General features: G+C 41.8%; 1 protein-coding gene across 2 annotated transcripts in view; it reads left to right on the top strand.

The window, feature by feature from the left end:
- LOC125710190 (interleukin-1 receptor accessory protein-like 1) overlaps positions 1-17,808 on the top strand; it is a 261,530-nt gene that overhangs the window by 181,608 nt on the left and 62,114 nt on the right. The gene's annotated exons all lie outside the window — the stretch shown is intronic.

Raw genomic sequence — 17,808 nt, 5'->3', positions numbered from 1 at the left:
TGAAGGGTTTTATTCAGATGATATTGCTTATAATCTAGTGATTTAAGGTTGATTTAAGAGCTCAAGTGTTAATATTCCCCTGTTCATGCTTCTAAAAGACGCTACTAATATCGATATTTCATCTGTGACTTTTTTGTTTACAATTTAATAAGGTTCCTGAAACAAAGCAAAGCATTTAAACAATCATTTAAATTATTTTTTGTCTTTTATAAAACATTAGAACAAGAGCTGTTATAGGACAGATTTAGGGCAGAATGGCTTATCGCCATTATGTGAACTAGACTTTATCAGTTTTTATTCAACACATTTTCAGTCCTGTAATGGATGGTGTCATTTTAATTACCATGTATGTTTTTATTTAAGCCAGTTATGTGTTGTACGCATGTGCACGGACATATGAAGCATGTTTCACGAAAGCATGTGACGTTTTTTTAAAAGCATGTGACATTTACTGTATTTTAGACTAAGCAAAGCTTGCAATTTTTTCAGTCGTAAAATATCCATCCATCCGTCCATCCATTTTCCAACCCGCTTGTTCTTCTGGGTCGTGGGGGGTGGTAAAATATAAAAAACAAAAATTCTTGTCTTCTTTGGTTACCAATTGAAATGGCGAGAGACGCAGGGTGAAGGAGGCATGAGATCGGCCTACTGACAAACTTAGAACTACGGCATCCTGTCAGTGTTTTCGGTCTCTGTGCATCTTGTACATCATATACTATGCATATATGATACCATATATGATACTGTCAATTTGCTAAGCACTCGTTACTCAAACCTCTCCCTATTTCTAAGACTCCTAGAGGTCTTTTTTCCTCAATACATATGTAGCTTGTCTAATAGGTGCATGGGGTCCAGCCAGTGGATACACCAGTGCATATATCCTATCCTGTTCGGAACATCTCAGACCAGAGACTCCCGAAGCCTGTGCTCCAGATTGTTCAGAGCCTTCGTTTTTGATCAAAGTGCTGGCGTGTCAAGTCCTGTATTCGATTTTACCGAAAATGCTGGTTTTCAACACAGTAGGAAAGACAAACATTGCTTTCCACTGCAATATGTATAAGAATTGGGTCATGGTTTGTTTGCAGATTCATTGTCCTTAAATATGTGTATACTTATGCGGAGACATGTTGCACGAAGCAGTTGGCATTGACTTATTGTGTGGTGAATATAATCTCCCTAAAAAATAAGGCGTGTGGCCCTAGGAGAGTGACCGTAAATCCCCCTGCCGAGCAGAGGCAGGGAAAATTTACGGTGTTGCTGGGAAGAACGGCCTGTACTTTTTTCACAGCACAAAACACCTTCCATTTAAAAACTAAGTTGCACCGATATTGGTGAAATTTTGCAGCGAGGCAGCTTCGTCTCCATTGTCTTGTGTGATTGAATTTGGCAGTGATTTCCAATTAGCAGGCAACGTATGGAGGAGGCTGTCACTGCCGCCATTGGGCTGATCCACGTGGCTTTCACTTACGAGAGAGAGTTCATAGCAGCAGCGTACCAAATGCCAGGACTGATATTATTCTCAGCCACTTATCCAATTATTATTTCAATCAGAAGCAAAGGAAATTTAAGTATTTCACCACAAATTAATTTGCAACTAGATGCTTGAGCCTCTGTTGCGTTGGATCCCTCTCCAGGACCCCACCCATCAAACGTAACTGAAAACTGGACACCTGCCCCCTAGTGGATAAATGATCTCAAATGGCAAGAAGCAACGGGAATCCTGAACAGAGGAAGCAGGCAAAAGATTTCATTTTTTTTCCCCCACCTTATGCAGCCAAAAGCTGAACGAAATATTTGCTGTTTGCGTGAAGGTGCAGATATTTGGAGATCTACCGCTGGTGAGGTGGAGAGGATGGCAAATGATAGCATGGCTTTTGGAAGCAGGTCGGATCGGTGGGGTTCCTGATGGACGGAGATGATGTCACATGTTCCGTTCCCCCTCACACAAGTCCATGTATGCTGTGGAGCAGTAACTGACAGGTTCTATTTATCATGCAAACTCTGTATCTATATAATTCTGTATGAGAGTGGGTTTAAGTGAGCTATGTTCCCAGTCCTTATTCCGCTTGCTGCTTCTGTGTTGCCCAATGGTTGGCTCAGAAAATGCTTTTCTTTTGCGATTCCTCTCCCAGCTCCATCTGAGTGGTGCATGGTTCCGTCCACCTCCAGATCTCCTCTAGCTAGTTGACCTTTAGAGATTCGGAACAATCGCTTGCTGACTCAGTCTCAGGCACTAAATGGTGGTTTCTCTCTCCACCTCCACATCTTCTAGTGATTTTTGCAAGCACACAGCTCCACAAAGGGCCCTGAGGGACAAATGTACCACCAAGACCTCAAATAAAATGTAGGCAGATAAGGAAGAACTCAGTTTATTTTTCCTGCACAAAGGCAAGCCTATGGAGATGGGAAGGACACTAAAAAAGATGTTTTAAAGGTGTATGGTCACATGATTTAAAGGGATGTGGGATGTGGAACTGCTGCTAAACAAGACAGCTGATCCTCTTTAGATATCAAAGCTCATTCCTGTTCTGTCAAACTGATAATCACTCTGTCTAATGAAAGCACAATCTCAGGGACTAAGGCTTTGGGAGAGCAAGGCAATCAATGATATTCATCAGTGGAATGACATTACGGGTTGGAAGGGTACTTCAGGATTACCAACCACGGATGTCTATTTTTTATCATTAGCTGGATTAAGACTTAAATGCAATTTCATAATTGTCTTTCTCCCATTTTAAAATGCTGTTTGCTACTGTGTTCACCTGGAGATTAGAGACAGATCAACACAGGTTAGATCTCTGTGGACATATTTCAAAATAGTTTTTAACCTTTTTAACGGTTCACGTGAACTTGCTTGTAAACTGGAACCTAGATCTTATCAGACTAGGTATGTTATATACATCAGGCTAAATACACTGAATTGTGTAATTGATCATTTTATTTTAATGTTCCATTATCCATGTATCCATATTCTCATGTTCTTGTTATTTAATCGTATAATTCTTGTAATACATATGGATTTTGTCCTCAGTTTTCATCCATGATACACAAATTTCCTTCCGTTGATTCTCCAATGGAGCCTCACTGACACAGTTTGCATTGATCCAAGTTATGCATGTTGGTTTTGGATCAGTTTAAAATTGATTCCTTTATGCAGCATGTTCTGTTCTCCTGCTTATTGTGAATTTCCTTCTAGTGGATTTTCGTCTATGCAGAAGTTTTATAATTCCCAGTGAATCAATAGGTCGAAGTTCAGATACTGTAGGAAAGACACAGAATCACACCTGCACCTCCACACAAATGTAGTGTATCATTCGAATGTTAGTACGTCTGTACAATCATTGTCAGTCTTAATTATTAATGTTAATTTATATCTGACATTTACAGTACCTCTGGCATACGTAACGTCTAATTTAGTCTGCTCTGAATTCAAAGCATATCATACTAAAATCAATGCGGAGATCCAAGTTCATGTCAGTATTTCAAAATTGATTAGATTCAAGTTAAGACTACCTAAGACACGAGTTTGATGAAAATTTCCCATCTTCCCAATATCCTTCTATCTTATTAGTTAGTACTGTATGAATGTATAAGAATGTATAAATAAGTGGTAGCCCTCTTTGATGGTTTCTCCAACCAATCGATTCCTAGAATCACTTCTCTAATTGGGAGTAGGACATAAAATTGCAGCTTCTGACTAATTTTGTTAAATGCTAACTTCACATTTTTCTTTTCATTGAAAGAGTTTTCCGTTGCATGACTTCTTTAAGTGGTCACAATCATCTTAATGAAGAGTCAATACTTCTATAAAAAAAAAAAAAACTACGCCTACAGGAGGAGGAAGACGAGGAGGATCACTGTTTATGAACCAAATGTCAGTCTGTGCTGCCAAAGGAACTGAACAAAATCAGCTTAATCAATGATAAAAGGAAATGCGGCATCTACAAAATCCTAACATGAGACCAAACAAGCAGACGAATTTAACAGATCTTCTTCCTAGTCTCGGCTGAACATGGTCCATTAATATTTTAAGCAGTCCTGCCCCTATTGTCTACTAGAAGAATTCAGCACTTAAACAACCATGAACTATGTTGTCTGATGACTCCTCCTCTCCAAATTTGTGGGGGGTTCCACTCATTGGATTTTGTATTTAAATCTGTGTGAAGGTGACCGTTTGATTGTCTCAGTCGACTAGGAATTACTTACTGTAAATATCCTGTAATTGATCAGTTTTCAACTACTGGGCCATACAGTATACTAAAAGTAGGAATCATGCCATAAATGTAGGAATATTTTCAGTCCTTTTTTACCTTTCTGTCTTTCATGTTCTTACCACGTAAGTTTGTACTGGTGTATCTGATAACCATTTTTCATGAAAGAGGAATAATAATAAGACGATGAAGAATAATAACTCAGTAAAACCTTTCTCAGCTACGTGTCATCAATAATTAACAGCACAGTGCTTCTGAAAGCTTTCCTCGTAGCTTATGGAAACACTCACAGAAACTGTTCTCCAGCTGGGATAAATAGCCCACAGGATGGAGTGTTGGGAAACTGCCCCAGAAGCAAACATAATCACCCTGATAGCCCGTCAGACCTTCCTACTTGGCCGCACTGCTCCCATTCCACGTCGAAGAAGCCGTCCTCCCTCCTTGCTCACCCACTTTATCTTACTCACTTCCCAACACACTTTAAATCACCGCTCTGAGCTTTACTCTGCTTAAACTAAAACCCTCTCATTTGTGCTGTGTTTAAATTAGGCTTCCTTAGGTTTAGAATCACCTACCAGCCTGATTAGACTTAAGGAGTTTTATAAAAACTGATTTAAAAGTATCCCCTCTCTTCTTTTTAAGTTATGAAATTTACAATTTCAGGCTTTCTTTGAAAACTAAAGAACTTTCCACCTATGTAAATCCATGTGCTGGAGTTAACATGCACAAAGTACAAAATAGAATCTAAATTCATAATACAAAGGTATGTATTTCTCCTATTTATGCTAGACTTCTCACTCTCGGTGTGTTTCTTTTATTATCAGTGTGCAAAGAAATTAATTATAATAATTGTGAAATAAGCTTCAGTGCAGATTAAGCTAGTCGGGATCCTGGTTACCAGAATCTGCAGAATTATCTTTTGATGAACTGAAGGCCTGCTGTCATGTTACAGAAACAGAAGATTAGCACGTCTTTTATGGCCGTTCAGGTAATCCAATCAGCTTCTTGCTTCATTTTATTCTGATGATTATGTCTTCTGTCGTCCTTTGAGCTCGGTACTCACAGGCGCATTTACTGGCCGCTGTGTTCCTGGCACATTGCGTATTATTTTTGGAGTGTTTGAATACCTCCTGGAGGATGGAGAGCCAGCTTTGGTCCTTCCCCCACCCCGATCCCTCCCATGCCAAGTCACACATTACCCCACCCTGTGACGTGGCCCATATTCTGCACGCACTCCTCCCACTGCCTCTCCCCCCCTTACACCCTCACTGGTTTTCAATCAGCTGCTCCTTCCCAGGGACCGTGGAAAAGATCAAGCTCCCCCTTTTCACTCAGCCGATGAAATCCATCTTGCCATTCCGGCTATCCTCATTATTCTTATTTCATTATTCTCTACAGCTGTCAGCAGAAGATCTTGACAACGAGGTGGCGCAGGACACCATATGTGCATAACGTCATACGTATAGCAGAGCGACGTTTCCAACAGTTTGAGGCACAGAGTTAGCTTTGCCTCCCTAGAGCAGATGCAAGGGAAATGGAACTTATTATTCTGAGCCAATAGCCTGAAGGGAAGATTCCCATTGGCTGTAATCATTGACCAGTCATACATAGAAATGCTGTCTGTGACATAGCCTATTAGCTGCAAAATAGGGCTAATTGGAACTGTGCTGCTCGTGGGTTCTGCTGGTCTCTTGGTCCGTCCTGTGCGAGTCTGCTGCCTTTCCTCGCGGTATTTAGAGTTGTCACATGGCAAGTGCCTCCTCACAGCTGATGCCTAAGGGCCCAATCGCACCCTGTCAAGTACGAGAAAGGAAGAAGCGAGCGTAAAAATAGACACAATGCATTCTCATCTTCCTAGCTGGATTCCGTCCGTCAGGGCATTGTGGAGCCGAAGCCGCCCTCTGTATCTTGCCCACCATTTTGTGGACGGCAAATGAGAGACAAAGAAGGCCAGTTTAAGGTGTAGCAGGACATCATTACAGTCTCCACTTGGGACCAGGCAGTGGAAAATAGGCCGCGGTGACATTTTACAAGCATTTCCCTCCGGTCTGGGCGTGGGTGATGGTTCAGGGAGGGTCTGCTTGATAGCCCACATGAGTACTGCATGAGCAACTACATTTTAAAACTGCAGTAGCATGGAAGCACAGGAAAAAAAAATTATTCAATAGTACAGACATCCCAACACTGAATTTATACGTGTGTTTATTAGAGAAATAGCGCAGTGTATAGTGCATCTGCCATTAAAATTTGAATTATCACTGGGAAATTTAACTCTTACATTATCCATGGTGCATTGCATAGAATGTGTACTATTATGTCGCCTTTATATCATAATGCAATGCATAATGGGTCACTTGTGATGTGAACCAGATGGCGGAAGAGGGCAGTTTTGAGTACGAGTGTAAATAAATTTTTAAAGGTAACAATGATTCCAGAGTTCTCGACTGAAGTTAACATAATAATAACAACAATAATAATAAATAGGAATTTTTATAAAATAATTATTATAAATAATCATTTTAAATAACAGACATACTGTACACATGCATATTGACTTGATCTCCTTTGTTCCATTTCTGTTGTCACCATATTTTGCTATTATCATATGTTGCTAGGATACAACATAGAACATCTTAGAATACATAACGTTTGAATCCATAGTCTTGTTTCACTGAGTAATTCCCTAAATAGCAAACTAAATAGATTTTTCTGTACAGGGAATTATGAGTGAGTGAACAAGTGAACCATTTCAAACATAAGCAATAACTAACAAACATTAGTCAGCCAGTCCATTTATTAAAACACAAATCTCGTCTGGTGATGATTAGAGAGGACAATAATATTTTATTTAATTGTTGTATATTATCATTATTTACGGAACACATTGCCATTCTGTCACGAGTGTGTATGTGGTCATTATCATCTTTGAATATAGGAACATCACGAGGGAACAGCGTCTGTACTGGCTGGACCTGGTCTCCATATTGCTTGACCATTATATAATCTTTTCATTGCTTAAGGTTCCTTGTTTTACGTTTATTACGCTCAGTTCTTTGTTCATTGGCCTGTAATACAGTAGTTTCCGAAAGGAGCCCTGTCATAAATTACTGCTCTGTGAGCTGACATCATGTAGCCCTGTATGAGACTGTGTCACTGAGGTACTGATTCGGCTCTGTGTTAATTTGGAGGCCACACCATTGTGGTATTTAGAAACTGTGCTGTTCAGCATCGGTCAAATCATAACTATGCAATCATACATATGCATGCACACAGCTCTAGGCAAATTATCTTTGCTCTGCTTTTCTCACTGAAGAAAACTGATCTGTACCAAACTGGTTTCATCTCTATATGAATGTTCGTCCTCGTATCTACGAAACCATGAATTTTTAAAACTAACCAGTTTATTTATTGTGCTTCATGAGGACTAGGATTTGGCACCAGGCAGCGTAAATGCAGGCATCCAAAGGGGCTTTCTGGGAGGGGGGTTTGGCTAGCGGAATACTGGGCAGCAAAACTGCAGTAGTGCTGGATTCCATGGGGGAGGGGGGGTCTATAAACCTTACTTTTGTGAAAAATGCTATGGGGGACCTTTTAATGAGCGCAGACACTGGTTTTACAAGAACTTCTCACTAGACCACTGATTCTGCTGCAGTCTGCATCATGGCCTTCCTAAAACAGCTCTGCTTGGCTTTTTGAAGTTTACAAGAAGAAGGTTACATAGGCTATGGTGACTATGACCAAGCCAACATGCTTTGAGTTAAAAGTTTTACTCTATATCTAGACTGGGTTGTCATGTACGGAGTGGCTGAGAGAGTGACAGTGTAGGATTTAGGTCAGCTGGTACCTGCAGTATAGCCCATAGTATAAACTGACTTTCCTGAATAAAGCCTGACTTGCTAATTAGCAGTCGCTTTCTCCTTGAGGTAAGTGCTGTGCATTTTGTGCCATGCTGCCTTGAGATCTGCTACAACATCTGCCCCTATCAGGGTTCTGGGTTATAGCACCCTCCCATAGAAAGCTGAAGAGGAGTCATCTTGGTGTTCCCTGTCCTGGAGTAACACATGGGGTGCTTTTCGGAAGGAGAAAGTCTGGACAATGCCCTTGCTTTCCCATTAAACTTCTCACATTAGGGGTGCCCATCAGAAGTGCCCGGACACCATCTTTAATTAGGTGATTAATGGGTTTCTCACTCACTTCAGTCATGTGGGATTTTTATAACATCCAAATTCACTGTCCTTTGGGTCGTACCAAGTCTGGTGCTTAATAGCAGTGGGGTCCGTGCTAACCCCCTAAGCAGAGTGATGGATTAGTAACTCCTTACAACTTAAAATAAAAATGCTATTAGTGTAAATACAACAAAGGCTGTGAGTGAGAGTTAGGCAGCGGTTATTCACGAAATGCCCATTTAGCATAGGATGCTGTATTTAAAGGAAACATAGATCAAATCATGCTGATACTCATACTGATGCAACACTGAATGATGAATCACTGGCTATAATTACTGTATGGGTGGTGCTGGCATCTGCCTTGAGGGAGAGTCAGGCTGTCAGAATTGTTCGTATTGATTTACTCCACTTGTTCCTCGTTCCCCGATATATATATATATATATATATATATATATATATATATATATATATATATATATATATATATATATATATGTCTTTATTCCGCACTCCTCCTGTCAGATGAGAAAATCTGTGTAGCGATTTTCTTAAACGTTCATTGTCCATTTTTTTCATCTTATTTTCAGTCGCATTCCCTTGCCACGGCTGTACATTCCAGAAAGGGAGAATCGCTAATAAAGCATCAGTCCTTCCTAAAATGTCATTGTTAGGTGGCTCTTCTTGCCAAGTCGCCCAGCCTGTCCCGCAGACTAACAGGGGACGATTCTGTCACCCTGAGAAAGAGACATCAGCGTGATGCGAAAGCAAAAAAAATATATGCTCACACAAGTCCTGAATACTCTCTTTAACACTGTTGCGATTTTCCTTCAGCCAAAGAGCACAGGGAATAGGTGTGATTTCTTCATACAGTTATGTTCTCGGTCATGAATCGCCTTAATGAAATGCAAAAATGAACAGGGACTCGAGCTGGAGAGCCCGAACCTCCTTTTCACATTCCCATAACCCGCACAGTGATGTTTCCCGCATAACCCCAATTGTCTTCGTACCAATAAGCAGATTTCTCAGTCCGTCAGTGATGGCGACACAGTCAGGTGCAGGCTGGCCTAGTTTCCATAGATGGGGATCTGTGACTCACTCCCTCACTGAGGGACAAGAAAAAGAAGGGCCTTGAAGTTTTCCCAAAGATGCACGCCTTCAAAGTTACCAGATCAGAGAGGGATTTTTTTCAGGCCCCCTTCTGATGGTGCGGATAAAGAGGAATGTGCAAGTTCTGTTTTATTTTTTCACTAACCATTGCTAGTAAGCTATATATCTTCAAGAACTAATAATGGCAGAAGTGCCGTGGCGTGTATTTGGGAAGTGGCTCTTTGTATGTGTGCATGTGGGTTTAGGAGGCGTGGCTACACAAATATGGGTGTGGTCACTTGTGTGAGGGGTGTGGCTACACACATGTGGGTGTGGCTACATGTCCAAGAGCATGGTGAATCTAACAAAGTGAAGCCACATTACTTACTTTATCTAGCTGTAGTTTTGTGAGCCAGACAGCCCCTGTGGTGCCTCCACAGGAAGTATGTCATCACTCAGCTCTGCCCATCTCACGTTTTTTAATGAAAAACACGAAAACCATGCACCAATAACACCTGTCCCTGTGGAATTCCTCAGAACAGGAGAAATTTAAAAAAAAAAAAATCATTTTATGATCTGCACTGCCCCCCGATGGGAATTATTTTGTGTGCATAATGTCTCCAAGACAGGTATGCATGTGAAGTGTCAGTCATTGTGACAGAGACAGGATGTAGCTCTGACCATTTACTAAGGAAGGGGGTGCATGTTCAGTAATGGTATCATGTACAACAGGACTGATGTCTCCTTAGGGTACCACATGAACATTGCTGGAGTTTATTATTGGTTCTGTTCCGACATTAAGATTCAATAAAAAAAATATATCCTTCAGAATTGCTCACAGCTCGAAGCACAGCAGCAATTTAAATGCAATTAATGAAACTGAGGTTGATCGTGTCGGGCAGCATTCTCTGTGGTGAATGCACAATTATCGAAGGACTTGTCTGTCACATTAGCACTAATCACCATGAGGCAATGAGTGTAACATGGAGAGACACCACTAAACACACTGCAGTAATTCCTCAAATTGGTGCACTATCGCGGTGCTGGCTTTCATCTTCCATCTGCTGCATTAGCACATGGATCAATATCTTCCCAAGTCTAATGTTCTCCTTCCATTCATGTTTATGGCCCCAGGAGCTCACTGGCACCCCAACACAGGTGGGCTGCATTATTCAGGAGGAGCTGGTAGTGCACTGCAGTGGAGCAGGAAAATCTAGCACCCCCCCCCCCACACACACACACACACACACACACCCCATTCTTTCTCTCCAATATACTGCTAATGCCAAAAAGAGATGCAATTTAATCTAGATGACACAGAAAATATATATGCGAAAGGATATACATCCATTGATGCATCTACAGTACTTACCTTGATACACATCACAGACTGTATACCCGGCAACACAGGGCACAAAGCAGGGGTACAGCCTGGCAGAGAAGTTTAAGGGAGGTTTAGGCCCCTCCTAAAATATTCTTTAGCCCCCCTTTCTCATAAATCTCCAGTACACTGCAGGGCACATATACACACTGGAAATAGCTAACAGGCACCAATCAGCCTAACTGCATGTCTTTGCCACAGTTAGAAGTCGGGTAAACTCTGCACACAGGGCAGAGGCAGGATTTGCACCCCAGGCCCTTAGAGATACGGGGCAGTATTGCCATCTACTGATGTGCCATCCTGCCTCAGATATGCATGCTAAATATAACTTAGCATAAACAACCATGTCTACAAACACTCAAATTAACTGAAAATCAAAATGAGCTTCACAGCTCATTAGGGTTTTCTGGCTTCCCGAACTAGTGTTGCCAAAGCATATTAAATATGTATGTAAATAATTAATAGTTAAAAATGTTAATTTAAACTCTTGCTTGTTTGTGTCGCAAACATTTGTGTCACAGTATTATTGTGCTACTTATGATCCGTTTGTCAAACTGCGTGACACCGAGCGACGCACTAGGCTGTCACTTTGCCTCCCTCTCTTCTTTTCTCTATCTCTCTCTTTTTTTCTTTCACTCCCTCTCACATTTGCTCCTTCTCTCTCACCCTCTTTCTCTATGTCTCTAAATTTTTGTTTATAGTGTAGTGACTGTAGAGCGCTTCAGAACCCTGGCATTCAGAGAGCCGGGAAATGCTCTCACCACAGAAGCAGGGTATCTGGTTGTGGTCCTCGATCTCTGCTGAGATGCCTGCACCCTCAAACAAGGGCAATTCAACTCTTTGCTGACAACGTGGCTTCTTAGTGGTTTGCATCAAAACAAAAATTGATGGTGAAACCGGTTCCAGGTTGATTATAAAATAGCACAATGACAGTGGGAGGGCATAGTGGAACATCCAGTAGACACTTAATGTTGGGAGCCTTGGCTTGCTTAATAGTCATATGGCTGAAAAAAATAAAAGCACAAGGTGTGGCTATAAGGTAGTAAGACAGTGAAGGATTCTCCTGTCCATTTCTGCTACAGTAGACTGAAATAGCCATGGACTTTCAGGTACTCTGAAGGTTGCCATTTCAGTCACAGTCGTGAATCCAGTTCATAACTTATTCATTATCTATCTAGTCGCACCCAAGCAGTTAGCAACATATTATTAAACACACATTATGAAATACAAATTTGAAATTTTAAAATGTACTTAATGTTCTGCCTGAAACAGCTCAAGGGACTCCAAAGTAACGGAAAAGGGACGTTGTACTTGCGATAAATGAAAAAGCTTTGGTACTTTTATTCTCGGCGTTAATTTTCGAATGGAGTTTATCTGCCCCACTTTCCTGCTTCCCCGAAGCGACCTGGAAGCGGCATGTTTTTCCCTCGACAGTTTCGATTCCGGTTCTGTCTGCCTCGTGAGCAGGAGATCGGCGCGTGCGCGCCTGTCTCTTCTGTCCGTCTGCCATCTGCTCCTGCCATCCCTCTGCTTGCGCTGCCCCCTCCCCCCAGCTGGCTCCGATCTCGCTTCATGTGGTGAAGCCACACAGCGTGCAAACAGGTCGGTGCCTCCCTCCCCCCCCCAGAAAAGGCTTCAACCGCCGGGGTACGTGAGCGTTCACACACTGCACCGCAACAGCAGCTAAGGAGTCCCCCAGCATCAGGGGAGACCCATGTGTCTGTGTGTGTCTGTTTGCTAACATGAAGGACGCAAAGGGGAATGATGTTGCAAATTTTACCTCTTAATCTCTTTAGTTTTTCCTTGGGTGTTTGTTTTTAGTTTTCCCCACCTTGCCCTCGTCATGGCCTCAGTTTGCAAATGGTCGATTGTCTTCCAAGTACTTCAACCGTGCCGTTGGTTAATGGATCTTCACCTTTGCTCTGGCCTTGCCCAGGATTCTCTTGCTCAGTTAAGCCTATTAAAGCTAACTGCACCACAAACACCAATCAATAGCTATTATACACATGAGCTAGACCCTTATGGAGCCTCATGCTAATCCCCTCCTCCAGACGGACAATGGGGCAGAGGGTGCATTATAAAGCTATACGTCCTATTATTGCTGGTATGGGGTCCACGTTGCTTAAATGGACAGAACTTAATTAAAAAGGATGAGTATATTGACTCAAAAGTGTCTATCCATTTGAGTCTTTGAAGCACATGATGCAAGGGGGGCATAGCTAAATTCTCTAAATTTTGCTTTTATGAAATTTTTGCACAGTAAGGGGTAATACTGCACAGTTCATTTTTCATTATCGCATCTCCTGCAAAATTTGAATTATTTCACATCACCAGGCATTCCTCCAGATTGCGAAGTGTTTTATGTGAAACGGCAGCTGAAATTCTGGCTTTAATCATAAGTTCAGTGCACACATCGTAGTATTTTTTTTTCTTTTTCAAATGAACAGGTGTTTTAGTTAATACACAATTAAGTTTGGACTTTTAATGCCATTTTACCTGTATGAGTGGTGATGCTGATGCGATCATAATTTCAGGATGTATGAAAATGATGATGTCATCGGTCCATACTACTTCCACCTATACCGACATATGTTGCCATGGAGACTTTAACTGCTGTACTGGAGTGTAGCCATACATTAGGGCAAGAATTGTGAGCACCTCTATTTTTACCAGTTTAGTTATTTATTTATTAATTTTAGATGCATTATTTGGATTTTATGCAGTCTATTCCATAATTTATTTGTTGCTTTAACTCATAATGAAGATTCATGAGTTTAATGCAGCTGATCTTCTGGATGGTATTTTTAAACTTCTCAATATAACAGTCATTAAAAACATGGTGGCTTGGCCATCTTGCTTTTGCTGCTGAGTTCATTGTCTGTCCAGGTTCAGGAGAGCCCGTACGTCAGGCATTAGGTTACGTGTTTTCTCAGGAATTGTTTTCGGCAGCACCTGTGTACTCCAGAGAAGAGTGTCGCGTCACAACTTTACAGATTCCCAAGTAGAAGCATGAAGATGAAGTCTTTGCGTATTCCAGCTGGGAGCCTTAATTAGTGTGTGATTGCTTTAGAACTGACAATAATTTCATCATAGGGATTCTCTTTAACTGAGCCTTTATTGCCAAAATTGTTCTGCTTTGTGTAATTGGGAGCATAACATCCAATTTATCAGCAATCCAGGAGGATGCCATATGGTGTGAAGGTATTTAGAACATTTCTGAGACAGTGGGGGGATAGAACACATCAGCCGATATCAGCAACCGGTTGATGAGTCAAGCCTAGTAGGCTGGAGAAGACAGTGCTGGCCGCTGGGTGTGAAGAGGGACGCCGGATCTACACAGCCGGAGTTTCTCCGTTTCTCAGTGGTGGGATCTATCCAGCAGTACAAGTAGTGCTTTGAATATGAATCAAGGCACATTGACCTTATGGTGTTTACCCTGTACTCAAGGGCACGCAGAGAGTTTGAAGCTGGGGGGACACAACTGAGGAATTTAAATGTAAAGGTGTAATTATTAAGGGGGAAGAAAGAAACCAAATAAATTTTGGGGGGTACATGCCCCCCCCCCCCCCCCCCGGGTTCCTATGCACCTGCCTGAACCTCACTTCTGTCTAACTCAGTGAAGCACATATAAACATACCAAGGAAAATTAACCTTTTTATTTGTTTCTTTTCTTTTTCTTTAATAATTAATGCGTCATTATGTGTCTTAATGAACTTTCCCATCCGGTGCCTCTCGGTTGCTCCATTCCGCCGTCGTGTAGGGGGAGGTAATTGTTCCAGTTGTAATTGGTGTGTGGCCTGTTCTAATGTAGCATAGAAACATCAGTGTCATGAATGGGGAGTTTCAGGAGCTTTTAGCATTGACTCCTGGGACTGAATCCCCTAGAGCTGGGATTCAGAGAGCCGCCTTAATTAGGACGCAAAGACCTGGTGCAGGAAGCAGTCACACCATGTAAATCACGCCTATTTTAAATTAGCACACTCCTAAAAAAAGAAACTAGTGCAGAGTTATTTATAAGTGTATAGTATATATAAATGTGTAAGTACCTAGCCAAGGCAGGGGGACAGCAGTCTGTTAACCCCTCTTTGTGAATGCTGACACCAGTGTCCCAGCAGTCCAAGTGTGACCTTAGTCACTGAGATGGACACTGGAGCTGTGGCCCCTCTTAGGCAGTTCAGAATCACCATTAACGGTGACTGCGCCTCAGTATATTGCTGAGCCAAGTGACTATTGGCAAGTCTAGGATTTGTGTTTTAAGTTGAGGGGCATAAGAGACGCTAACCCTATCAGCCAATAATATGTTTTGATGTGAGTGAGTGAGTGAGTGAGTGAGTGACAGGAACGAGGGGACTCTAGGGGCAAATCATATTTCAGCTGTGGCCCCGCCCCCTGTATGTACCCCATACAAGGTCCATCCCCCAGACCAGGAAAGGCCCAGAATTCCACTTACTGTAGTACGCAGTACTGTACAGTATTTTGAAGTCTTTTTTTGTTAGTTACTTAGTTGCTAATGCACGTGCGCACACACACACACACACTTATGTATTCAAGGCTCCTGCTAAAATGAAGTCATATTGGCCTAGAAAAATATCAGTGATTGAAAATGCAACCATAGATGTTGTAGACATGCAGTGCTTTCTGTTTCTTTATATTCAGCTAAATGTAACAGAAAGGAAATTTCATTGCCTTTGTTTCATTGAGATCTTGTGAATATGCCGTGTTCACTCAGGAACTGGGCTATTTGGCTATTTTTGGCTATTTCCAAAAAAACATCTCAGACAGTAAAACAGTTCAGATTTTTTCCTTGTGTGTGTGAAACCCGCATTTCCCTCTTTTGTTTGTCATTCCGGTTCACAAGTGAGAGTCCTGTCTCCCTGTTTTTTTTTTATCCTTTCGTCCCATCCCTTGCTTGCTCCCCCATTACCCCTCCCCTTAGATGTGACACTGCTCGCTGACCTCAGAAGTCCCTCCTCCAGCGTCAGACATCTCACCGTGTGCCAAACTGCCAGCAACACGCTAAAGCGTGAAACTCTACGGTGATTCTGTCGCAATGACTGAAAAAGCCTGCGATGTCTGGTGGCAGTTAAGGACCTTGATTTGTCAAAAATCTGATTTAATTGTATTTAATTGCTCCAATAAGCATTCTCAATTGATGTATTCAAAAACTATGTGAAATATATTTGGAATATTGCCATGGCTACAGAGATTTAAAAGGGAACAAAAATCATGTTCCAGGTGTTTTTTTCCACCATGTTATTAAATCAAGGAACTTTTCACTGTAAATTCCGGAACATGTGGATCTGCACACGCACCATTGCCACTGAATGAGGAACGAATAGCGATACACCTGTGTGGGCGTGTGACCTTTCTTGCCAGCGCTAGATCTGTCAACCCCTCGTTTTCCTACGTTGATTGGTGAAACATGTTATAACGGCAAACAAAACAGGATGATACTTAAAGATATCAAATTAGAGCAGCTAATGATGGGCCTCACTGGAAATAATTACAGCCCCCTCCCCCAAAAAAACAGTGGTTGCCTAGCAACCTGCCTTTAGTGGGTTTATTTTGATGTCTATGGTTCCTGCGTCAGAGAAGCACAGAGATCAGAGTGGATAGGATAGCGTGCTGTGCTTGCCGCGTGCATCTTGGCACAATATCACATTCCGTCACTCTGTCTCACTCCTACTCCTACATGACGACGATGGGGAAAAACACCTCACCGTTTTTGCACGATGACCCGTGGGTCATATGTTTTTCAACTGCACCTCCAGATGGTGCGTCGACTGCATTTTCTATGTCTCTCCTTTTTCACCCTGGAATGCTTTGCACTCATGTGTGTTAAACCTGTCACTTGGCATTTGCCAGTTCAAACCCCTATAAGGTTTCCGACTGTTCTGCATCACCCTGGAAGAGAAGCTTAACCTGAATTACATTGTATTCCTTTATCCCAGTAGCTCTCAATCCTGTTCCTAGCACTCCCCAGCCCCCCCCCCCCCCCCCCCGCCAGAATGTTTTCATTCCAACCCACACTGCTTTCAGCCTGCCACATTCATTATTAGCCTATTAAGGACCATATAAGCCTGTTTAAGGTAGGGTTGCAATGAAAACGTTCTGGTAAGGGGTGCACCAGGAACAGGATTGAGAACCACTGCTTTATCTGATGCTGTAGACCGTCAGTGGAGGGAAGGGTTACGATTTATTCATGCTCCTTGTGATTTGAACCGACAACATTTGCCTTATTAGCATAGTGCTGTAATGGTTCAGCTATAGGAGTGAATTGTTCTGGTAAAAAATCTGTCCATAACTGTATAAAATATCAGGTTATAATAGTAAGTAAACTAATAAAAGTCATTCATTACAAAAGCTACAAAATAATCAGCTCCTTGCCATTATATGGTGAGGTCACGTCTTTTTGTGTATGTATCCGTATGTGTTTGTAGTTAGAGAGCTCCTACTCTTCCTATGACGATAATGTAATGGCAGAGAGGTGAGGTGATTCAATAATTATTTATCAAATTCTTACTGAAGTGACACCCCACTTGGTTATCGCTGTATCTAAGGAGTATATCTAAGGAGTATATCTAAGGAGTATATCTAAGGAGTATATCTATGGAGTATATCTAAGGAGTGTTCCTTGGTTTTTTTTTTTTTTTGCATTGCTGTCTGTAAAAATTCCCAGCGGTTTTTCCAGAATGCAATTCAAATTCAAAATTGTCTGAAGCATCTAGTGGATGTTCTTTACAGATGGATTTCCTTAGGGCCATAGCAGTAAAATTTCCCCATGGATATTTTTCCAGGAACGATTCTCACACAGAGTCACAAGGACCTATTGTACTTTCATGAAGACAAACACGAGTGCAGATGAAATCCGCCGATAGAGGAACGTTTCGCAGATTCTCCCCATTCTGTGTTAAAGAGCTCAGCAGTTCAGGCAGGGCAGCCAGACTCTCTGGAGAGGAGTCC

The sequence above is a fragment of the Brienomyrus brachyistius genome, chromosome 16, assembly GCF_023856365.1.
Source record: "Brienomyrus brachyistius isolate T26 chromosome 16, BBRACH_0.4, whole genome shotgun sequence".
Classification (NCBI taxonomy): Eukaryota; Metazoa; Chordata; class Actinopteri; order Osteoglossiformes; family Mormyridae; genus Brienomyrus; species Brienomyrus brachyistius.
This window is presented reverse-complemented; position numbering and strand designations above follow the sequence as displayed.